At 35.8% G+C, this 24,357-nt stretch overlaps 1 protein-coding gene and 3 long non-coding RNA genes across 8 annotated transcripts in view; 3 read left to right on the forward strand and 1 right to left on the reverse strand.

Annotated features, from left to right (window-relative positions):
* The window catches only part of LOC126927110 (uncharacterized), a 332,444-nt gene that overhangs the window by 31,919 nt on the left and 276,168 nt on the right, over positions 1–24,357 (reverse strand). The gene's annotated exons all lie outside the window — the stretch shown is intronic.
* On the forward strand, positions 3,830–4,735 carry LOC126927155 (uncharacterized). Its single transcript, XR_007715226.1, has 2 exons — positions 3,830–4,410; positions 4,490–4,735. It is a non-coding gene; the product is annotated as an uncharacterized LOC126927155 (long non-coding RNA).
* On the forward strand, positions 12,579–17,774 carry LOC126927126 (uncharacterized). Of its 2 annotated transcripts, none has more exons than XR_007715180.1 (2): positions 12,579–12,903; positions 15,652–17,774. It is a non-coding gene; the product is annotated as an uncharacterized LOC126927126 (long non-coding RNA). The 2 variants fall into 2 exon arrangements; XR_007715181.1 differs by having other exon boundaries at positions 16,053–17,774.
* LOC126927146 (uncharacterized) lies at positions 20,157–24,302 on the forward strand. The gene is made up of 2 exons (XR_007715218.1): positions 20,157–21,449; positions 22,368–24,302. It is a non-coding gene; the product is annotated as an uncharacterized LOC126927146 (long non-coding RNA).

The following is a 24,357-nucleotide window of genomic DNA, read 5'->3' on the forward strand; positions in this document are numbered from 1 at the left end:
TTTCCATGGAAAAAGGTTACTATTGTTGACATGTATAGCAGCAGTCCTCAACTACCTAATGGTGAAATGAACGAATGGTTCAATATAAAAATTTACAGCTGGAAAGATAATTCCAGATTGACTATCATAATGTAAGGGTTTATAATGTAAAGTAGCAGCATTCAAAAGAACAAATAATTCTGAAGGCAAGCTGAATACGTAATTCCAATTTCTAAAAGTTTTTTCAGTTTCGTACCAATATAGACGACTGTTATCGAAAAAATTTTTCAGAAGTCGAACAATGAAAGTTGATAGAGTTGGTCAGTTTAATTTCCACGTGAATCGAATGTGTAATAGATGTCCTGATACCAATCGAATACTAACGATATCGCTTTAACGATACTTGAAAAGGAGTTCTAGCTCTTCTAATGAAGTAAAACGCAGATACACACGAATTAATGAAATCTCGTTCTACATCGTTTGATTTCCAAAGGAATTTCTTATCTTCTTAGGAAACAGTGTTTTATACGTAGTAACGATACCATCGATGAACGTATGTGTAAATTTCACGAGCTGAGTCGCGTATCTTGCACGATCGTATTCTTCGAAACTTTATGGCTCCCCATAACGATTCTCCCGTCTGTGAAACTACGTATTGTCTTGCTTCGTTACCGGCGAAGTTAAACGTGGTGTCGAAGTGATATTTCACGGATTTGATAAATAAGAGAAATGGAACGAAATCGATTGCGTTCGAAAGAAATTGCACCATCTGAGTTTAATTTATCCACGTCGCAGAAGCGCTGAAACCTCGTTATTTCACAAACATTTCCAACGATTTCATCACGCCTTCGTGATTTCGTGACTGGTAATATATTCCTTTCGATTCCCTGTTTGTAGAATTTTACGAAGATCTCTGCAGCTTCAGCGCGATGTTCCATGTCCCATGAATCAGACTAGATTTACGCCTGAACTTCGTGAACGAGTTTGAAGCGAATACAACGTGTGACGAGTTTCGTGCCATGCGTTAAAAGAGTCCAACTTAGTTTTCAAACAGTCAGTGAAACGTAAAGCAACCCTGGCCATGGTATAAAAGGATATACAGGGTGTTAAAGCTGTGGACGATATTTATAGGATTTTATATATTACATGTCAAACGTGAAGGTAATGAAGAAACGCTTATATAGAAAAATATTATTCGAGGCTTATTTTTTAATATACATAGTTGGTTAACGAATTATTTTCGAAATAAATATTTATCCAGGATAGTTATTCGAAAATCATTTTAAATTCACCGATAGCTGCATAGATCGATGAATCAGCTGATGAAACTTTCTCTTCATTCTATTCACATCTCGCGTTTCTCATTTTGAGTCAAATAGTAATTAAATATATAACAATGGAAATTCTATCGTCGTTTATTTTCTCAGGAACAAGGGACGTAAAGTTCGAGTAAAATAAAGAGAAAAAGCCGTAATTCATAAATTTTTACCGCAAAATTAAATTGTTTATTAATTGAAAAATAAGCTGTAAATCTTTTTGTGTATGAATATTTTGACCTGTTGAATGATACACTATAAATGTCGCCCACTTTTCCTCATCATCTTGTTACAAGTATCGTGTTAAAGATGTAGTCCTCAAAGTGTTTTTTTAATCGTCTACAATCCCAGATGAAAGGAGAACTATCGTATTACGTTCTCTTAGAGCAATTGAAAAATAACTCTCATACTTGCGATCGAAACATTCAATCTGCTAGTTTCAGACCCGTTAATGGCACCAGTACCATGCCCTCGACATTCGGAATATGGTAGGGTGAAATTGAATTGCGGTTTTGGAATTTCTCGATCGCAAAGAGAAATGATCGTGATAGAAGGAGTATACCTTGTGTCAGACTCTATCAGTTGAAGTAAATTTACGGAAAACAGAATGCCACGGAAATGTGTCAAGTTTGACATAATCCAATCACATAGACTATTAGAAATATTATAATTATTAAAAATGTAACTCCCTCCGATAATGCACTAGTAAAATCATCTTGTTCCGGTATGCAAGCGATACACAATTTTATAAACTATACTATTATCATTATACTCTTCTTTGCATAAGTAAAATATACAAAATTTGGCAAATATCGACAGGCATTTAGAAATCGCCCTACTACTATAGCTCGCACACGGAATTAAAAGGATTGTCATTGCATTCATAGTTGCAGTAGTATTTGCAATAATTGATATTAATGACGTTATGCGAATATTATCCGCCTTGTCGCTGAAAGTGATTATTCGAAATTGCTTCGGACTGAAATGCCGTGAATTCGTTGCGACAGAGAGTAACAGGTGTCATGTTGTAAATATAACGCAGCGGGACGCGACTAAATGTAATTTTTTAATAACGACAATCCTGGTCGTACTCGCGACGAGCGAAATGGCGATTGCGATGCGCAGATTTAACGTTGTAAAAATACGTCTGTCATATACATATTCTATGGTGTGCCACGATCAACGGACTGAAACCGATTGCCGATGAAGTATGGCCGAAAAATGGACAATGTATGTATAACTACGTTTCAACGATCTATTCTAATGGGCCACGCAAATTCATTCACGTTCAAATTCGACCAGTCGTGCGAAAAACGCGATTTTATTCTTTTATTCTTAAAGGCGATAATCTGGTTTCATGTATAGAATCAATACACAATAAAAGCAGCTGATATTACGATATTGATTTATCCTTTTCACGAGTGTTGGAATCTCTGTACCTGTTATAGGAAATTTGCCCAGTTTGATATTATACACGGATATACGATACAGAAAAATTAATAAACTAACTCGATAGTATTTCAATCTTATGTGTATTGAATGATAAATTTGTTTTTTAGCCGATCTGGAACGAATACCTGAATCACGCTCTAAAACCAATTATATTCATACTAACATACTCCACTGTAATTCTGTTTTAGAATAGTAAAAACTTTGGTCGAATATGAGAGATGTGCTTATTTTGGAGGTTCTCTGTGTACAAACATTAGAACACTTTCCAGAAACTAATGGACAAATACCTTAGAACGAGCTAGCTTATTTCTTAGAACGAGCTAATCCGAGTGATAACAACGGTATTAAAATATATCGATTAATTTCAAGTATATTCTACGAGTTAAATAATGACGTTGATTCCTGCTCATACAATTGTTACGTTTCTGTTTTTATTCGTTTTAACAAGACAATGGACAATGCGTTGGAATAAATATTTTTATATTTAATACGAAGGGAAGACATTTCTAACGAAAAAAGATGTATAATTTCAAATAAGATAATCGTATCGACGCAACGTGTATGTATAATGGTAATAACTATATTAAGATAAACCACAAATGAAATATCTTCAAGAGTGTTCTTACGCACCAGCGTATGGGAACATTTTAATCAATAATATACATATGTATGTAGAAACCAATACCTATATAGAAGCTCCAATACATTCATAGCGTTCTGTACTGCAGATGATATTGCAATGGAAACCGAATGGTGGCCCATTAATTTCGGGGTAACCAGAAATTGGTATTCGGAAAGTCCAAGCTATGGTTTAGGTTCCATTAATTATTTACTAGTCGGAACTTGTGAGTTTGAAGCGTGCTCTTTTAGAAAAAAGTTCCTGATGTATTGTCGATGTCGTGTTTACGGATGAACTAGCATTAAGTATCGATAGATGAACATACTATTTCCACGTTTGCAATGCGGAGATATTCCACAGCTTGTGTAACTTTAATTAATGTCTCAGCTTCGATTAAACTTTAAAGCGTTTTGAATGGAATATTCACGCAAGTTCGCAAATGTTGTGTCGAATTATAATGATTTGTAGAACCATGCACAGTGTCGCGAGACGTCGTCCTAACGAAGAAGATGAACGATACATCGCCGCGTCGAAGGAAATGGGGGACTGTTAAGAGGTAACCATTACAGGGAAGATCCGATCCGAAATTCACTTTACGTATATTTATCGACCATATTCTCTGTTATATTCTTTTATGAGCTATGGGATCGTTTAACTTCTCCCTAACGATCGTCCCTGTGTCACAGAAATTGCATCGGTGGATCGTTTCCTTGGTGTGTAAAAGCTGAAAATTTTCTGATATGAAAGAGATATTCTCAATACACGTTCGTAATACGTTGGTAATAGGCTCGTAGATAAAATACTACGATACATTCAAGCTATTTGAGGCGAGTAAATGCACGATACACTATAGAAACATAATGGCGCTGGTTTCGTAGTTTTTCAAGGCAGGCTGTTTTCTTTGGTCTATAATTTATGGAATGTTCGCGCGAAGCTTCACAAAGCGGGACTCTAAGGCAAAGTTCGCGTGGCTAAAGGGTTTTCTAAAATGTAAATACCGCTTCCTGGAAGTAGAAGAACATGCGAAACCACTTAGTACACGAGGTAATCTTTTGGGTATAAATTATTAATCCTTAAATGCATAGTGTCATCATTTGATAATACAACTTTTTTCTTAACATAGCAAACATATGCGAGGCATTGTGAACAGAGATAGACTAAAATATATTTCTTCTGAATGTAAGTTTATGAATAAAATTATTATACTACGCATAGTTCGATCCAAGTAACATAAAAATACTGTCAAATTAGTTTATTTCATTTGTACGTTTGATCATCCTATTGTCTTCGTCTCTTGTTACAGTCAAATGTTTTAAAAATTGTGTTATGCAATCAACGAGATAAATAACTGACTATATCTTCGCGATAATCGACCTGCAATTTGCTTATACCTTTCAGACACGTTATAGCCATCTTTGATAACAAAGTACTTTCCCAAGTAAAAAATTAAAAAAAATAAATGGCGTGAATTCGATAATTTTTCTATGATTTTGTGGTTTGATTATATCTAAGGAGAAGAATCAGGGTTTGACAAATCTATTGCGACCATTTCTCTAACTCTTTAGCTACAGAAGTGTTCCACTTCGCATTCTTCCTTCTGGTAACGCGAAAACTCATCACGACGGATATCTTGAGGTACGAAGTTAACGAGAAACTTTATCCACTTTGTGACAATCTCCAGAATATAACTTTTTCAATTAGGTACAGAATTTGAACTTTCAAATCGAAATTTCCGTTCATTAGTTCGTGTACAAATGAACCGAACGGAAAGGAACAAGTGCCGTGCTGATGTTGAAGTTCAGCGTCCTACGAAAGTAATTCGTGAAAGTTGCGAACTGCCGAAGAAGTCGAAAAAGTTCTTAAAGGTTCGTGGATAATCTTAATTTAGTTCTAAAGCGCAAAAAACATTTGGATGCGATTAAAATTTCCGCGTGAATATAAAGGGTGATCGTTAGGAATTGATTTCTGCACGATGTCATAACGAAATTGAGAGAACATATAGAACCAAACCGAGCAAATACACCATTGAAATTGGCAAGCACCTGTCTTTCATTAGCTTCCCAAATTGCAATATTCGCGAGATTGGAATCAAATTAGTGTAGTATCGGAAAAAAAGGATAAGATTAGGATAATTTAGATTTGTAAACTTCTCCTAATACTATTTATTAAGATAAATGAAAATAACAGAGATTAATTGGACAGAGAACGATAAATGTTCAACTTGAACTAAAACACAAAAGTCTTATTCCACTCAAATCACTCTCGCAACTCTATAACTCTAACAACTCGATCTCTCTACAACGCTAGCAACTCTACAACTCTCGTCTTCGGCATCTGCATTCGCACGCTCTCGCTTCTCAACTCATACTGTACGCCTTTTGCATTCGTTCTCGCTAGCGTCTCAACTAACTCTACCCTTAGCGTCTCTTTGTCTTTTCTCGTCCCATCGAACACGTGTCCCGAAACCCCGTGGCCAGGGTCACGCAGACTCTTTCCACAAAACTGTCCACTCGAAAGGACAGACGACACATTGATGTACTCGACGGCGCCACGGTTCTCGCCACTTTGTATACGGTTCGGCCGATATCTTGGGCCTTTTGCCCACGATACTACATTAGAATTATATCTTCGACGATTATTAGAACGAGCGAAAATTTCTACGGATAGTGATCACAGAATTTGTCAATCAGCTGATAAACGTATTGAGCTAACATGATTTGCAACGGAAACCTTCCGTTTCCATATCAATTTCAAATCTATTTGGCTATGATCGCGCATCCCTCGATTGCCGCATTTTTATGGAAAACTCTGCCTCTTAAATGTACACAGGCGGGTCGAACGATGAACGGACTGTTCCATTATTCTTTCTAATAAAAAATTATTATTTTACTTTTGGAATGGACCATCGAATTCATTTATGAATAAAATTTGTGACCATGATTCTTTGTACACTTTAGAAAATTGTATGTTGACTTCCAACGTATTAAGTAGCACTCAAGTTTTGTTAATAGAATGTTCTCCTCTCGTGTCGTATTCTGGAGGGTGGTTTCATCCCTTGAACTCCAGTTATCGCGACTAACAAGAATGTGCAATTATAAATGTGACTGTTTTTCAAGCCCACAAAGTGCACCCTCGAGTTTCATCCAAGTTTTGTTATTGGGATCGAATGCAAATTTCGAATCTGTCAGATTTTTCTCTGTAAATCAGCTAAAATATCCGAAGCTATTCTCTCTAGTAACTTGTAATAACTAACCCTTACTCGAATCTCTGCCCTGGGCAATGTTCACTCCATCGATCAGCAACTTCAGTTACCGCTCATCCTCACTAAAATCTTTCCATGGCTCAATGCCTCGTGGGTGCACTTCCAGCTCCAACTGTTTTCTTGGACAGTGTCCACTAGCTACATCGATGGCGGAGAATAATCTGTCTCTCTAATCAGTCTCTCTGTAGACGCTGCCGTGTAAACTTGCAATTATTTCCTTGACAAATCACCTTCTGTGGACGACGTCCATTTCCTGGTTATTTAGTGGTTACTTTCACCAAAATTGTCGACCACTTGATCACTGCGAAACTTTCCGGGGGATTCTTAGTAGTTTCACCTACTTTCACAGACAGTGTCTATCCAAGATTGGTAAAATAAACAGACTATCGGGACCTTCTTTGGAAAGTAGAACGATTTTCGCTATCAGAGATGCAGATTCTATCAAGCAAAAGGGAGACACTCCGGAGAAAAGAAATTGACGCTAAAACATGTTCTAATAAACAAGTTCTAATAAAATATCAAAAAAAAAAAAAAATAACAAACAAAGCAATAAAAAACAAAACTGACACGAAATTCGAAGAATAAGAATAGATCAAGAATATCACCGAATAAAATACGAAAAAAAAGGTAGAAGAAAAGCCTGGATGAGAGCACTAAACTGAAGTTTTACTGATAAAGAAACAGGAACACCAAAGAGAGTAGTTCAATCAATAAAAAATAGCCTAACGATGCCAAAGATCAGTAATAAAAAAAGGTATACGAAGGGAGAGACGGAATTGCAGCACGTCTGTACTACCATTCGCGGTATGATAGCCCTGATATAGCGAAAACTTTTTACCTTGTTTTCGATTTAATCAAATTTTCAATCCCACTGAAAACTTTTAATTTCAGTTCATCCCTTAACTCGCACTACTTCGAGATTTTCTCGTTGATGGCTGTATACAGTCAAAGGCGGGGAAAAGCTAACCATTGGCAAAGGTTTATTTTTCGACAGAAAATATCTCGTTGAGACTATTCTTTTTAATCATTGCAACGCCGAGATTTCCAACGTCATTTTCTGGTAATAAATCCAGCTGATATCAACTACTGGAAGCACCGACGTGCACTAACACGTTCGTGATATTCATTTCAAAATAACGCGCGTGTGTTTTATTTTCCCTGAGCATATCATACTTTTTCATAACATCGTCGAACATTCGTCTGTTTACCGACGGAAGCAGGAAAACGAGGAAAAAATACGTAGACGAAAAGAAAAAATCTGTTTTAATAACGAACTATGAATACCTACGCAAAATTTTACGAACATGACATCATGAACGACCTATATCTTTATTTGTTGTTGAATAAAAATTAACGCTGCTGTAAACACGGTTATCATGAGATCTACAACTTCACGATCTTATTAAATATACTTCTTTTACGATATAATCGCAAAAACATTTACCGGGATTATGTATTATAATGAATATTGTGTAAATAAGGAAATTGAAATGTATCGAACAGAAATTAAAGATATTGAAATATAAGAGTCATGTACCGTAATGAATATTTTATTAAAATACGTTCAAATGTATCAAACAGAAATTAAAAATGCCGGAGGATAAGAATTATTTATTACGAGTATTTCATTTTACAAAATTGAAGCGTTTCAAACAATAATTAAATATGGGTGGAGAAGAAACATTTATAAGAGTTAGGTTTGGGTTAGATTTCTCTTACTTATCTCCCTGTCTGTCTGTCTCTCCCTCTCTTTTTCTTGGGTTTATCTTAGGGGTGCTTTAATTTGTCAATACAGAACCTTCCTTCTACATCTATCTTCTTCCCAATTAGCAATTTCATATTTCAGGTAAATAATTTCACGTCCGCGAAAGAATAGAGTTACTAAACTAACGAATTACATTACTGTCTCGGCAAAGGCGTTAAATTCTGTCGATTCATCGTCTACGAGGTACAAGCGGCTGAATGACAGCTACTTTATCGAGGGAATTGCGTTATAATGTTGTCGGCGACCGGCAAAGAGCTTTAATCCATTGATTGTCATTCGAGTAACTGAATTTGGAAACAAGCTCGTGGTAATTAAAAAGAATGTATCGCTAATGTATTTAAGATTCGATAAAAAAGAAATTTCATTTATCCTCGCCGATAAGGATAAAGGTAAATATCAAAAAGGGAACGCGTTTCAGACGACAAACTCGATTTTGATCGACTGGTCATTGAAACTTCCTGTCACGTTCTTGTTACTAGAGTTGACGTTTCGCCGTTTTAGTGCTTTCGTCCTATTATTTTATGTTACTAATTAGATCTTCTGGAAATGGCAATTATTGATATGAAAAGCGACCAGTTGACCGTCGTATTTGATTTTCTCATTAACGAGGTATTTATCGATCATGTAACAAATATCTCTTAGCCATATCGCTTTGACACAGCTGCTGATCTGTCCTTTGCACCGTGTGTAGGATTTAGTGCAATTAGCATAGTGCTTTATACGTCTCTATATAGGATCGATTTGCATTTCGTGGTACGATACCACCAGAAACGCATGTTTCGTACGTACAATTATTTTTAATTATTTTTATCAACGACAGGAAACAATCTACACATTTTGAAATTTCGTTGAAACCACAATGAAACACATTTACACCGATTGTATCGGTGAAATGTTAAAAGAATTTGTAAATGTACGTAGAAGTTTGAAAATATTTATTGCAAGCATACGCTTCATAAACATGCTCGAAGTATACGATTAGTTATCGAATCATGATAATAGTGTTTCATTACATCTCATTACCTCATTAATTAATTATTCAACAAGTTTCGTATAACATACGATAAAAGACTTTCTCCCCTATCTACGAAGAGAATTTCTCGATGAGCCTCTACTACGTAATGCTCGTTCTTTTGGATGGCGCGACTGTTCCACAGAAAAATTATACGGTTCCGTTGGAAACCGACGAAAGCAGCTGACGCGCCAGGCAGAGAGCAGAGGGAATGAAATATCACGGAGATGAACCTTGATTCTTCTGCTTAGTGGAAAGGTTATCGATCGAGAGCAGGATCAGAGGTCTTCGTCTCACGATTAATTACTCCACGAAAATATGTCAAAAGGAAAGGCGGGTCTTTAGAAGTTGGTCAAAAGTCAGGGCAATCGTATAGAAAGTATTGAATTATTATTTCCTTTGAAACGTATGTAAAAATATGTAGAGATAAAATGTTATGATAAAAATCTTATTAATTTTACTATTAAATTTGTTTTTATTTAATTTCAATATTCGATTTAGATTTTACGGGTGTTTCAGGGCGTATTATTAATTTCACAACTTGTTTAATTTTCTTACGCTAATTAATATCGATTAAATGTCCGTCTTTCTCGCCCTTTCGTAATTGTAATTTTAATCTAGATTCGCGATAAGTTGTTTTCGACGAGGTAAATTCGCGAAATAGTTTTCTTTGAAACTCCATAGTTATCCTCAGTGTTGACCCAATATTAATCTTATTCGCTTCGTGCCACGGTAATTAGCCTTCGCGTCTGGTTGCTCGTTTTGAGGATCGGGACACAGTTTCTCATTTTTAACGGGCACTTTGCGCGGTCAAGTCACGCGCGCCATTTCTTCTAGACGTGACCGATTCTTCACCAGACTTCTACTTCCATCTTTCTGGTGCCATCATGGCCAATGTGTTTCTTATTCTTCTCCAAAGACTTTCCACGTCGTCGTCATGAATTCCACGTTCGATCGATACTCGAGATCTCACGCTATTTTTCTTCCGTGCACCTCTCCAAATATCAGACACCTGACCACCGTTCGAAGAAACATGAACATCTCCATTCTGCGATTTCGATGCGAAATGTCAGTCAGTCAGAGCAATTTCGCTGGCCAGAAACACAAAACCAATTTGTTTAAATTTCCCACATTGTTTATTCGAAAATTAAACCACCTATTGCTTAATGTTCGTATCGGATATCAGTTGCCTGCATTATTCAACCAGTTTAACGTTACAATGCGCTTGTTAGTTCACGTTTGTAACAACTGTGGTCACATTTGCATACGATACGAGATTCCTCCCGGAAACTCTGGTTTTGGATCATTAAAGTTAACTCGATGCATACACAGCAGATAGAATGTTCCTTTGCCTTCAAACGAAATCAGACTTTCAATTCGTTTCATATAACAGTTTGTTGCGATATGAAGCTCTTTGCTTTCGTCGAAACGGAAGTAGATGAGATACGTTCAAGTCAGACACGTACAGTTAATGAAGTTTAATTGAATTACAGTATTGTCGTACATACTTAACACATCTTTGACCGGTCACGAGTTAACTCGTGTTTTCATGGCCAAATTGTGCACCATTACACGCAGATGATTGTTACACTTTTTATCATACGAAAAAGAAATATTAAAAGTTGAAATAAAAATATATAAAATTTATTAAAGTTTATTTATATTGTTTTACTTTCACGTCCAATTACGAAACAATAACCGATGACATGAGATAAATTCTCAGTAAAATTTCCGGTCAACAATGTGTTAAATTTTATTTATTATATATCCTTGCAGTGCAATAGATTATTTACCTAATTATTGTAATTACACGTCTACTCTTTTGTGTAAACAAGCCGTATTTTCTAGTCGCTTATTTATTAGATCGATTAATCCCACAAAACAAAAAATAGACAAAACTGATGAAATTATGTAAAATAAGCGTCGATCAAAAAGTGCTTCGGCACTAAAATCTCAACAATTTCAAAAACTCCAGCTAACCATTGCGGCCTAATTCAACGATGTTTCAGCGATACCTATTTCCACTATCTGTTCGTTTATTTCTGTCCGAAATTGTAGTCGGTCGAAGAATATGGAACATTCGATAGAACTCAACTTATGGTCAAGAGCTACCAGGCTACGAACTGGTGCTTTAATTCTCAAATACAAGAAAAGGGATGGAATAATTCATAAGGGGGTTGCCGTTTCCTCAGCGTTTTGTGCGTCCGGAGTTTCCACGCGGAATAGGTCCTTTTCAAGCGGATTATTCCACAAGCTACCAAGCTAATGCAGCTTCCAAGCAGCTCGTACCTTCGTCTAGCAGTTCCTGGTACGCCTGGCCTGTAATCCGCCACTTGGGAAATATTGATCCGCCATCGAACATAAAAGGGACAAAAAGAAAAACGTGGAGAGAAGATCACAGATTTTCCTGCGGCGCGACGAAGAGATCCAAGTTGTCTTCCGCTAGACTCAACCAACCAATTTCTGCTGGCTCGACGAACGCGATTAAGGAAAATTAATTATCTCTGGTCGACCATATGAAACATTTGTTTATCCTCGTCGAGTTAAGCTTTCGTGGACTTTGATAATTAATTAGCGACATCCTCGAAGACATTACAGTCGATTAATCGGGATAATTGAGTAACCCGGCTTTCCTCGTATCATTATCTACCATTTTGGAATCCTTTCTATTCCACACAACTGGTATCTGCCTCAGCTCTACTTCAATTTCCTTGCTCTCGTCTCGACTTATCGTCCCGAATTTCCGTCTACGCTTGCCAATTTCCGTGTGTCTTCTGATTCAAGATGATCTTACGATCCTTTGCTTCGTATTAATTAAATTGGCCACGATAAGCGGGACAGCGTACGTGATATAAAGTTTTCATAAGTATTTTGACATTTTCAATAGGAAACTTGTATGTCCATATTGTACGCGCTACATGAAACATTTTGAAATTTCATTTCATTAGCACTGTAACATGACATGATTATTTTTCTTCTTTTTTGACAATTTGGAAGGATTAATTTAATAGACCAAGTGTAAAAAGATTTCGAAGAAATTGCAATTAGTCGAAAGAAGAAGAAAATAGCAAAGATCTTTCGATGTCTGTTACTTGATTCCATTGATCAACCAATTTCGATAAAATGTTCAACATATCTGTAACTGAACAACGTCATCGTCCTACGTACATGAACTATGAACTTTCGCGCATTTAGAGGAAATTTAAAAATGCAAAATTGCGCAAAATATACATACATATATATGTAAACTCCCTAGAGTTCATGTAGGATAGGGATTCTTTTCGTTTTACGGGTAGCACGACAGGCTGTGTTTCATGGACAGAACGATCTTCCTTTGTTTTACGGACGGCCATTTAAAGAAACACGTTCTTCCCAAACGAACGGACAGAGAGTTACATTAGAGACAGATAAGGTTACAGAATAGTTATTTAAGATTTTAAAGACTGAAGGAGAAATATTGGTAGCTAAGGACGTTGAAAATCGATTCTCGATTTTCAGGTAAACATTGTATCAAAGACTTGTTATTTCCCGTGTAGATAATTATCGTTATTTATTGTTATAGACGCATATTAATTGTTTATTTTTGTATTTTTAATTACTTCATAATAAAAAAACTCGATTTTCAGACTTCAGAATCGATCCCTGAATTATCCAATTATTGAACCTTATAAATCGACTTTCCCTACGCCATGTTGCTGAAAGTTAACCTACGCGTCGTCATGAACGAGAACGCAAAACAGTAGAAGATAGAGAAGATATAGAATCTATCAGAAGACCAGAAGACGAAATATGCTGTATTTTCCCCCCGGAATATCAAGAAGAAAAGTACCATCAACAATTATTCAGTTTACCAATAGTGAAGAAGGTCGCAAACAGTCTAACCAAGGTAGGCCAATGTAGAAATATTAAACTCACAATAGATGACGAGACAGCAACATTGTATATCAATACGGATTCAAGCTTCGCATTCCGAGACATTGTCTTAGAGGAAGCAGAAATAACTCGCACAAGAAAAACAAAGACGGAAATTGACATGGTAAAACTTCTAGAGACTCTCCGAAAATGAGATAAGAGGGAAATAGAGGAAATAAACTTCAATATAGAACAATTTGAAGGAACTCGAAAAGCCACAGACTGGATATCGGAGCATGAAGAGGAATGCAAAAGATACAAAATAAAAGGTAATGAGGAAAAAGTCAAAGGTTTAAGAAAGTATCTAGGAAAAACAGCAGAAAGAAAGCAGTACCAAAGGAATCTGCTGAAAGCTGAAGGACACAACTGGGAAGATTGGAGGAAGCATTTCTCAAAACTTTTAATCCTTTGAGTGCTGTGGGCCCATATAGGTGTCTGGTGAAAGCTATCAGTAAGGACTAAGGATATATATACTCGTTTTCTGTAAGTGACTGGCATGGACTAACGACACATGTATGGGTTTCTCAATTGTTCCAAACACCTACGTAGAAGTAATACTACTACATTTGTGTGAAATAAATATAAATGCATTCCTTACGGCATTAAACAAATGCCAATAGTGTCTCCTTATTGTTGAAGTGATCACCACTTGTAAGAAAACTCTACATATGGTTTTGTTAGTTTTCTCAAGCACTGAGATTTTCACATACAATTAAATTATTAACTTGTGTTCTATTTACTAAATTTAGTTTTCTAGTTTGTTACCCAAATTCTAGTTAATTGTAAATTTCAATGTTTATAAGAAATAATTAAAAATAATTAAAAAATTTCTTCAATCATTTAATATCGCGCAAAAGAATTGCTATAACTTATAACGATTTGTGCTTTGAATAGTCAATCAACAGAGTTCAATCTACCGAAAAATTATTTCGTCCATAGCGATCGTCAGCGCTAGATACGCGCTGTAAGTACGGACGGCATAGGCCGCGAGTATTCAGCACTCAAAGGTTAAGAGTAAAGGTTGGTCGGTAATACGATATGCTTACAATTTTATATACCTTTCAGGTTCGTTCATAGAATATACAATAGAGAAAGAACGACTAATATTGGAAGTAAAAGAAGTAAAAAGAAGAATGCCTGAAGATGTGAGGGTGCACCTGATTGTCATTGGATTACCTATCGAAATCCAAGATAAAATCGAAAGAGAAAGTATACAGTCAACAAATAACCTAATGGGAATTTTGGGACAATATGAAGATTGGAGAAACTGATTCCATAAAAATTATCCGTGCAGATCGATACCCAGTAATGACATCCAAAGAAATTCGAGTATGCGAGAAAGAAGAACATTAAATTAATTTTCACCTCGACAGACTGTCCATCCTCCAATGGACTAAACGAGAGGGTAAGTCAGACATTAGTAAACAGCATCAGATGTAAGATCAATTCGAAAAAAAAGAGAAACTGGACAAAAATTGCAGAAGAAAGCGTAGAAGAGTACAATAACACCAGACACAGTGTAACGGGATTTGCCCCAAATCATTTACTGTATGGAAAAATGATTGAAATCGTCCCTAAGGGAATAATGGAGAATAAGATAAACCTAAAAAGAGACAGAGGAGAAGCATTCAAAAACTCAACAAGAAATTTCGAACTCAACAAACAAAAATACGATAAAAAAAGAAGAGAACACGAATTTAAAATTGGTGATATAGGCTTCACCCACAACGGAAACAAAATGAATAGAAATAAGCTGGAAGAAATTAGGAAAGGACCTCTCAAAATTCTAAGAAGGATTTCAAACTTCATATATGAAGTGGATAACGGTAATCGGAGATCTGATGGGAATTTCTTCCACTCAAGTAAGCTGATCCCTTATAGAGAAGATAATTAACGATGTAATTATCAACACGAGGAGGGGAGATGTAAACTCCCTAGAGTTCATGTAGGATAGAGATTCTTTCTGTTTTAGGGGTAGCACGACAGGCTGTGTTTCACGGATAGAACGATCTTCCTTTGTTTTACGGACGACCATTTGAAGAAGCACGTTTTTCCCAAACGGACGGACAGAGAGTTACATTAGAGACAGGCAAGGTTACAGAATAGTTATTTAAGATTTTAAAGACTGAAGATTTAAGATTTAAAGATTGAAGAAGAAATATCGGTAGCTGAGGACGTTGAAAATCGATTCTCGATTTTCAGGTATACATTCTACCAAAGACTTGTTATTTCCCGTGTTGATAATTATCGTTATTTATTGTTATAGACGCATATTAATTGTTGTTTATTTTTGTATTTTTAATTATTTCATAATAAAAAAAACTCGATTTTCAGACTTCAGAATCGATCCCGGAACTATCCAATTATTGAACGTTATATATATAATAATATAAAAAATAGTTAAAATATTCAAAGTACTATGATTTCTCTAATACTTGTTAGGTAAAACAATTTTCTACCGAGGTTCTTCTCTCTTAATTGCATTCTCGAAAATATGAATTTATATAAAAATCCGTAGTCTAGTCTAACTGATATAATATGTGTTGTTTAAATTTTACTACAGGCCCAGATAAAAAAGACGTAAAAAGTGACCTTTACTTCCTATTTCGAAATTCCAACCGTATTGCTATTTCTTCAAATTATCTTTACACGTCATCCAGTAATCTAATCTTTCTAACTTCCCCAAAAAGATGAAGTCGCTTGGCTGGATTTTAATAAAGTTATTATGTTTCAAGGAACGTGTGCTGATATTTGATCGTCATCAAGGAAGCCGTGCTTTGCTGTAATATTAATGAATCAGCGTATATTTATACTTGGGTAGATATTAAATGAAGATAATATATAGGATAAAGTGGAAGATAATATTTCAACAGATATCACAGAAATATAGTAGAAATATAGTACGATGATTATGATAATATGGACATGATACAATGGCTGAATGGATTTAATATGATTCTTTTAATTAATCGTGACGCTAGGTTTATCTCTGCATCGAATAATCAATTGGAACGTGGATATAAGGGTAAGAAAATTAAAATGGTGCGAGACAAGCGGTATGTAACTTTATAAAATTAAATCTGCTAAGGAAAATGTGCAATTTAACAGATAAAATAATTTATAATACACGCAACATGTTTATAAAATTTTTTTTATGAGACGTATTCAGATACAATACTTTCGTAAGCCCCTGTTTATTTGACAAGGTCTACAGCGTATTCACCGTTCTACTCTTTTCGCTAGATGCTGAGGGTACTCGATAATCGAGTGACTTTCGTGACTTCGAGTGATTTCACTCAACGTCCAACGAACAGCTCGAAGCCGAATACCAGGAATAGTAAGAAAGTATTTACCAATCATTTTAAAATCCTGGATAAATCACGTACATTTGTTAAAGATAAACAAAAGAACAGAATTAAATATTCCAGAGCTACAAGAGGCTCCGCCCTTTTTTTTCTTAACAAGCTCTTTACTATTCGTCATGAGAATTTAACAGCAACAATTTGTGTCTCGCGTGACTTACAAAATTTTAATAATAAGATCCAACTGTATAAGAGAGCTCTGGAATAATTTATTTCGGGTTTATTTGCATCTTATTTAAAGGGACAAAGTCCAAAGAGGGACTGATACTCTCTTTTTTTCCAGTTTCTTCTACACAGAAAGGAGGAGCAAGCTTACCCTTCGTACAATAAATAGAAGGAGCTACATACGTTTTTAATCGCGAAGATCGCGGTAAACTTACGAAATTTGGAAACGTCAAGGGTATCGTAAGGTTTCTGTGAATCCTTTTTATGGATTCCCGTGAGTCTCGATTTACTGCCGCTTTTCGTATTTCTTGTGCGTATTAAAGGACCTTGCACGACGCAATCTCAGCGGAAAATCTTAGCAATAAAACGTCCAGCTGTTAACCACAACTGGCATTGAAAAATTTGGAAATGTCGTAAAAGTCCAGATTGTCGAAGTAACACGTGCACGTTGTTCAAGTAACATCGTAAAAAACAATTTAGAGGAGACAATTATTATAATAGAATTTCTCGAATAATTAGTATGACGTGTGCCATGTAAATAAATAGTCGTGTTTGATGTGGTATTATTAGTTTCCAATCAAATTTAACTGTTCTTTTGGCAATCTACGTAAGAGATTCAAAGCAAACAAATCCATCGACTGTAAGTATTTATTAAACATTTCTAAACTCAAAATAAAAGAGGGAGAGAGAGAGAGAGAGAAAGAGAGAGACAGTAATGACTCGCCACTTTTTATTTTGCTAATCTAAAATAAATTTATTCAGCAGTTTACCAAGGCCCACCTTTACCTAGTTTGATGCAAATGAGAAACGGTAAGTGTTAGCAACACCATTTCCAAGAAACTTGAGGTACTATGTCAAACTTAGTTGACACGAGAAGCAACCACTGTACGCTTAACTGACGGTCACGGAATACATTACTTCTTGATACAATCTTCCTGCTTGATTTCCCTTTACCTTTGATTTTCTCCTACCTCTGGAAACCACTTTGGTATTTAATATTAACACAGTTCTTTAGATGGAACAACTAGCTCTCTCGATAAACTTAAATATAAATAGAGAACTTTGTTACGAATTTAATTTTAGAACAATTAGTGGAATGTTTGTCAATCTGCATTCAAAGTGAATAAAATTCGCGTTATGGAATTATTCCTTTCATAAATAAGCGAGTGGCTGCCGATTCAGATAAATTGAAAAATTAGTTGCGAAGAAGTAGAAAATGTTTTTTTATTCCCGTAGTTTTCTTACGCCAGGCGAATTAAAATTAACAGAGTTTTCTTATCATGCAGATTTCTGCATGTTCATCTAATAAACTGGAAATTTGCCGCAAGCGGCAAGCCACGCCGATTCGCCGAAACTCTTATCGAACAAAATAACTAGAAACTTCTTCCCTCGCTCTACTTTCCATACATGTGCTAGTTTCTCTATACATATTCGTTTTTCCATTTTTGTTGCAAACGCTTCTTCGCTTCGATGATCATAGGTTGATAAATCAAAGGCTTTATTCGAGCTTATTCCAGTCGAATTTTTTCCTTAGTTTTAATCAAAATTCCCTTCCATCCGTATTAATTTTGTCACGTATAAGCAGCTGAGTTTAATTTCGCTCTTCGTGCACGAACTACAATTCGTGAAATACAATTTATATGACCATCAACTCGACGGTCCACATTTACACGAATTTTTTCGACCGTATTTTAAATGCCATGAAATATCGGACCTAGTCAGAATATAATTTCTATCAAATTATTCGCGTACATTGCAATATTATTCGCTGTATTTCTTTGCACACTATACGTAGTATCGGGTAAAATGCGATGGTCCATGAAAGTGTTCGGAGAATTATCAAACCACTTGTACGTGTGTCGTATAAAACATTTCGAAACTTTATTAGCATTGTAATGAGACTGTAATATTTGCAAAATTTTAAATGAGTATGAAATCTACTCGCAATCGTTTTGAGGGGTAGTTTCATGCATATGAATTTTCTGTTTGAAGAAACAAAGGATGATGTCTAATATAACGAAAAACGACTGTTCAAATACGTCGGTGCCTTTTATGAAGCTCGTAATCCCTTGCTCGTAAACATTTTCAGATTTCTGTCAAATTTTCCCAATATAATCGCCAGTCTTTCTTTTGATATAGGGTTAATCAAGTTTTAACATGTTTCGCGCAACACACATACTATATTGAGGAAACTCGTTAATGGATAATTTACAGAAGAATATTGTCTCTAAAGCGCGATGCAAAGAAAAGACAGTGGTTCGACGATAATTCAATACGAATTACTCGTGAAAATGGATGCACGTTGCAAATGACCACGTTGTTAATTTAAAACGACGTTAACAGCATCGTGATCACACATTGTCGGACCCAAGGCATTAATGTTTAAAATTAGAAAACCACTTGCAAGTCTGGCTATATATTCGCGTGTTAGAACACTCTGGCCGAGCAAAAAATGTTTGCCTATGAATTATTCGCCACTTCTTCTGCTGCACGTATTTGCGTACATATGTGTTGCGCTCTATTTTTTTACCCCGCACGACAAAATCTTTTTCGTATGGTTCATGAAAAATCACACTTCTTGTGAACTCATAATTGGCAGATTTCTCGGTCAAGTTGATCCACAAACACATATTTCTTAAAGATACGTATACAACAATTAAATGTAAACGGAGATTTGTTTCATCTTCAGAACACCATAAATCATCTTAATCTCAAAATTATCATAAATATTGGAAAGAATACTCTACTTTGGTTATATCACATATTTTTCAATATTTGTCTGCATTTTTGTATCTTTAAATTTTTCACAAGTTCGATGATTCGTCATAAACGAAATATTTAATTGTCAGATCCTTTTGTATCCTTCGATTATCAAATTATTTTCAATATTCCGCACTACTTTTTATTCTATATATTAATTATCGTCAAATCTAAAAGTCTATCTAAAAATCTATCGTCGAGAATTATCTCGTAGTTTTTATTTCGGACCGATTTTCCGTTAAAAATTATTAAAGTAACTCCTCTGTAAGCTGAAAATGTGCTTGCAATTATTTCTAATGATATTAGAATTTTACGAACGCTTTCGTGTTTGGTCATCTTGTAAAATAAAGTCGAACGGACTTAACTCGATGTGTCCTGTTTATCGGTAACTCGATTCGTCAGAGATTTCGTAAATAATACCTTTTACTCTGCCTTCCTCTTTCCACCACTGTAGGACTTTGGCCTTCGTAGATCCGCTCCGCTTAAATTCGCCGCGTTTCACACGCGTTCAGTTCTGGCAATCCTACAATGCACACTTATGTGCTATTCACTCGTTACGTTGTCGCAACCCGGTGCTTCGTCGTTTCACGTTCCTTAGACCTTCAAGTCGACGAGATACTCTTCTTTGGCATTCAAACAAGAATCTATGGAACCAGAATATAAGAAATTAAAATGAAAATCAGCCGGCCGTAAAGAAATTCAGATTTCCATGAAAAAATTCGAATTTGTTTCTTTATTTACCACTGTGATAAAATGGTGGAGATTAGAAGGAAATCACTTAGCCGAAACATAAAATATGAAATGTCAAAGCTTGTTAATCTACGTATTACTTTTCTAACGTTTCTATCTATTATCGTGATTGCTATCGTACGTCTAATACTTTTTATTATTATTACAGGTAATTATTACTACAGGTAACTTTTTCAAATAGGGTGTTTAGAGTAGGTCGTAATCATTTATTGTTACAAGGAGAAAATCCACCGATGGATTCACTCCGAGATATCAATTCGTCGAAATCGACAGCGCGCCGTAAACTGAAGCGGAACTGGGATTCGTCGAGGATCCACGCTCCCTCGACGCAGTCGCAAAACACGATGCATCGTTTTGTCTACTCTTTCTCCTCTTTCGACGCCTGACATTGGCTGAAGGGCGCGCCTCCTCGAACCACCCGTTTTTTTTTTCAAATCGTAATCAAAAACACACCTATTCGATCTAGGAAGAATGTTCACGTTAATCTATTTCTCTGTTCGACCTTTTTCTACCATATACTACAATCAAACACCCAATATTCCAATTGTATTTTTGTCAAATCAACAAATTCGGTAAGCAGATTCCGTACGATGAATTTCCTTGTATACTGAATGATGTAATTTAATCGGAGTTAATTAGAAATTCACGATAGACAGTCACGTTGAATTGTGGATAAATCATAACTGAAATATCTAATTATACAATCGGTTTAATTACATTATCATGGATGCAACATTCGTGCAAATGATACAATGAATTAGGAGTACACATAAACCGCGCGAGGATAAATATTCCGCGCCAATTTGGAATCGCTGAAGAGAGCTCGCGTTCATAAGTGGCAATGATTTCCCGTAGGAATGCATCTGTTGCATTTGGTCGTTCTGGATTAAATCAATACGACGCAACAGTAGCCAAACAGAGGCGTTATTTATTTTGCATCCTCCACCGTATTTTTCTTTCAGCATCGTCACCGATGGTCACTCCGGCGGATTAGCCACGCCAGGAATTTCTAGAATCGACCAGATTACGACTACGCAGCGCCGCGTTCCTTGTTGCGTTTGCGAATCCACTTGGAATTCAATTAGAATTCCTATGGTAAGTGACAACAACCAACAGATACACATCGAACCGTGACGCATACAGTTGTAGAATTTCAAGTTCCTCGTGCCGAAACGATTGGTAACCGTGTTCAGAAGAAAGAAAAGCACGCTAATTCTTCAGTCTGCAAGATTCGATAGTTACGATCGCCAGTTGTACACTGTTATACCGTGAATTGTGTACGAACGCGCGACGAAGATTTCAAGCATTTTGTGCTGAAATAATTGCTAATCGTACTGCACGAAGAAAAAAGAAATACGCAAATTTTTTGATATTTGAGTTTCGATAGTTGTGGATGGCAAAACGTTTGTAGATTCAATAACACGTGGCAAGGATTTCAAGTTTCTCCTGTCAAAACGATTGACGACCGAACGACGACGACGACGACAAAACGAAGGAAGGAAACAAAATTCCGGCTCTGAGTTTCGTTAGTCGCGAAACGTTCGTAGATTCGTTAACATGTGACGAAGGTTTTTAGTTTCTCGCGTAGAAATAATTGGCAAATGTGCCAAAAACATAAAACTTTGCTAATTTTTTAGTTTTCGAATTTCGTTGGTCGCGATCTTGGGACGTTCGTGAACGATTCATTAATATGTAACGAGGATTTCAAGTCTGCCACGTCGAAACGAGTAACACGAAAAAATAAAATTCCGCTAATCTCTTAATCTTCGAGTTTCGTTGGTCGCGATCGCAATTCGTTCGTACACGACTCGTATTGTGGATCGATGGTGAGATAGGAAATTGCGTTAATTTATATATTTGGTTAATTTATGCTTTCGTTGGAAATTTCGTAGCCTTTGCTCGCGATTAATCGACGAATTACTCTAATATGCTTCGCTTCTAAATTACTGTAAAAATTGCGCCGCATATACCAATGTAATTTCGGTCTATCGGGAGTGTCGATCAATTTTCCAGCGTGAATATAATTCTGCAAGTGTCGAATCATCTACCACGCAGAAATGGATCCTGTCGGTATACAGCTGCTACTGGAGGTCCGTTTGATCGATTACGATAAAAAGACGGACTTTTAATAAAATTATAGAGCCAGGAACAGGATCCATTGAAAGGAGAAGATCTTCGTTCAACAAGCTTCGAGGTAAGCAGAGATATTGACTCGCCGTTGTAACAATTAATCCTATTAATTCTCGATTTGCTCGATGGTTCCTTTTCCTCACTGATACTTGCGATTTGTCCTTTGTATCGTGTTCACAATCGTTTCGTTAAAGTCCTGATAAATTTCAGTGTATTTAAATTCAACTTTCAACCCTTCAATTCCAAACGAAATATAAACAGAAGCTTCGTGGTTTTTATATATTCAACTCGTTTGATAGATATTTATTTTATCCTTTTTATCTCGGTTTAAAACGTTGATGTTTTTGTCGTCGGATTAACTAGATCAATTGACAGTGATACGTATGTTCACAGATTCGTGTTTCGTCATTTCCTGTTTGCTATCTATTTTTCCTTTTTTGTGTTCCATTCATTTTCTTTTCCAATTATATCGTCTCTACTAAACAAGCAAACAGAAAGGGAGAGGTAGAGAGAGAGAGAGATAATTTTGTGGTATTTTTGGAACAGCATCTTCTTCAGGTTATCCGAAATTTTACCACCCTTCCTTCTGTCACCAAGTTATGATTGACCCTGTTCCATCCAAACGAATAAAATGGGCGCCCCGCAATCACTGTCATCTTCATAACCCACATGCTTCAGCTACAAAAGGATAGTGGGTGGTCCAGATTTGCCGCTTATCTACCAATCGTTATGCCATCCTGTCTGGTTTGGTTAAGTAGGAAGCAAATAGGGATACCCTAAGCGGGTTTGGCGTTTCGTTGAAATCGCTATAAAGGTATACACGGTACAGTCTGGTCTCCGTGCCAACGCAAAAGGAAAATACAGCATGAAAGGAAAATACATTGGTCGATGAATGTCCCGAGGGAAGAGGAATAAGACCCGTCGACGCAAAATCTTAATGGATTTCGTGTCTATCTCAAAGAAAGCTTCTAATAATCGAATATACTAAATACCACTAACATTATGAGATATCTGAACGTGTTTCAGTGTTTATAAAAAAAGAAAACATTTGATACTTTATTTTATGTGCTCAGCAGTTCTAAAGTATATAGACTTTATAAGTATATAGACTAGGTATATAGACTAAGTATATAGACTAGTATATAGATATAAAATGTATTTTAATCAAAGAGTTATTTAAATGAACCTGCAAGCTTTTTATTCTTTATAATTGCCATAACTGCGTATAATAGAATATTACGATACAATTACATTGACATTTAGAAACCAATATGGAATAATTAATATAAATTATTAATAATTATATATAATGATTAATGGAATTATTAATTGCATATCTGCTACTATTTTGTAATTACGTATCTTCAGATTTTCCAATTTGCAATATAAATTAAATTCAAGAGCAAACTGGGTATATCCAAGCTTAATTTTCCCCTCCGTTTAAATTTTTTAAATATTTGAAAAATTTCTAATTATCGATATCTCGTTTACACTGTACAATTCATTATACTATACGCCCATGAAATGAAAGGTTTGAAGTTTTCCCAATAGAAATAAATGTTTGAGGAAGTATAATTGTATGAAACGTTAAGGATCGAGGATCTAAAGAGATCATTTAAATGTATAATTATTTATTGATTCTACAAGAAACATAGTTAGTGCTGTTTCCGATTTTTAATTTATTATTGCGTACATTTCTGTAAAATTCTAGTTAACCAAAAGCGTCCAGATACTTGTGAATGGTAGTGTATGTACTCTAGTAAGGAAAAAAAAAAAAAGAAAAAGAATAAAGGAAGCTAACAAGGAACGAGGGAAAAATGAATCAACGTTTATTTTAAATTCTGTATGGTAACTTTTCAGTGCAGCCGCTCGA

The sequence above is a fragment of the Bombus affinis genome, unplaced genomic scaffold, assembly GCF_024516045.1.
Source record: "Bombus affinis isolate iyBomAffi1 unplaced genomic scaffold, iyBomAffi1.2 ctg00000075.1, whole genome shotgun sequence".
NCBI classification, from domain to species: domain Eukaryota; kingdom Metazoa; phylum Arthropoda; class Insecta; order Hymenoptera; family Apidae; genus Bombus; species Bombus affinis.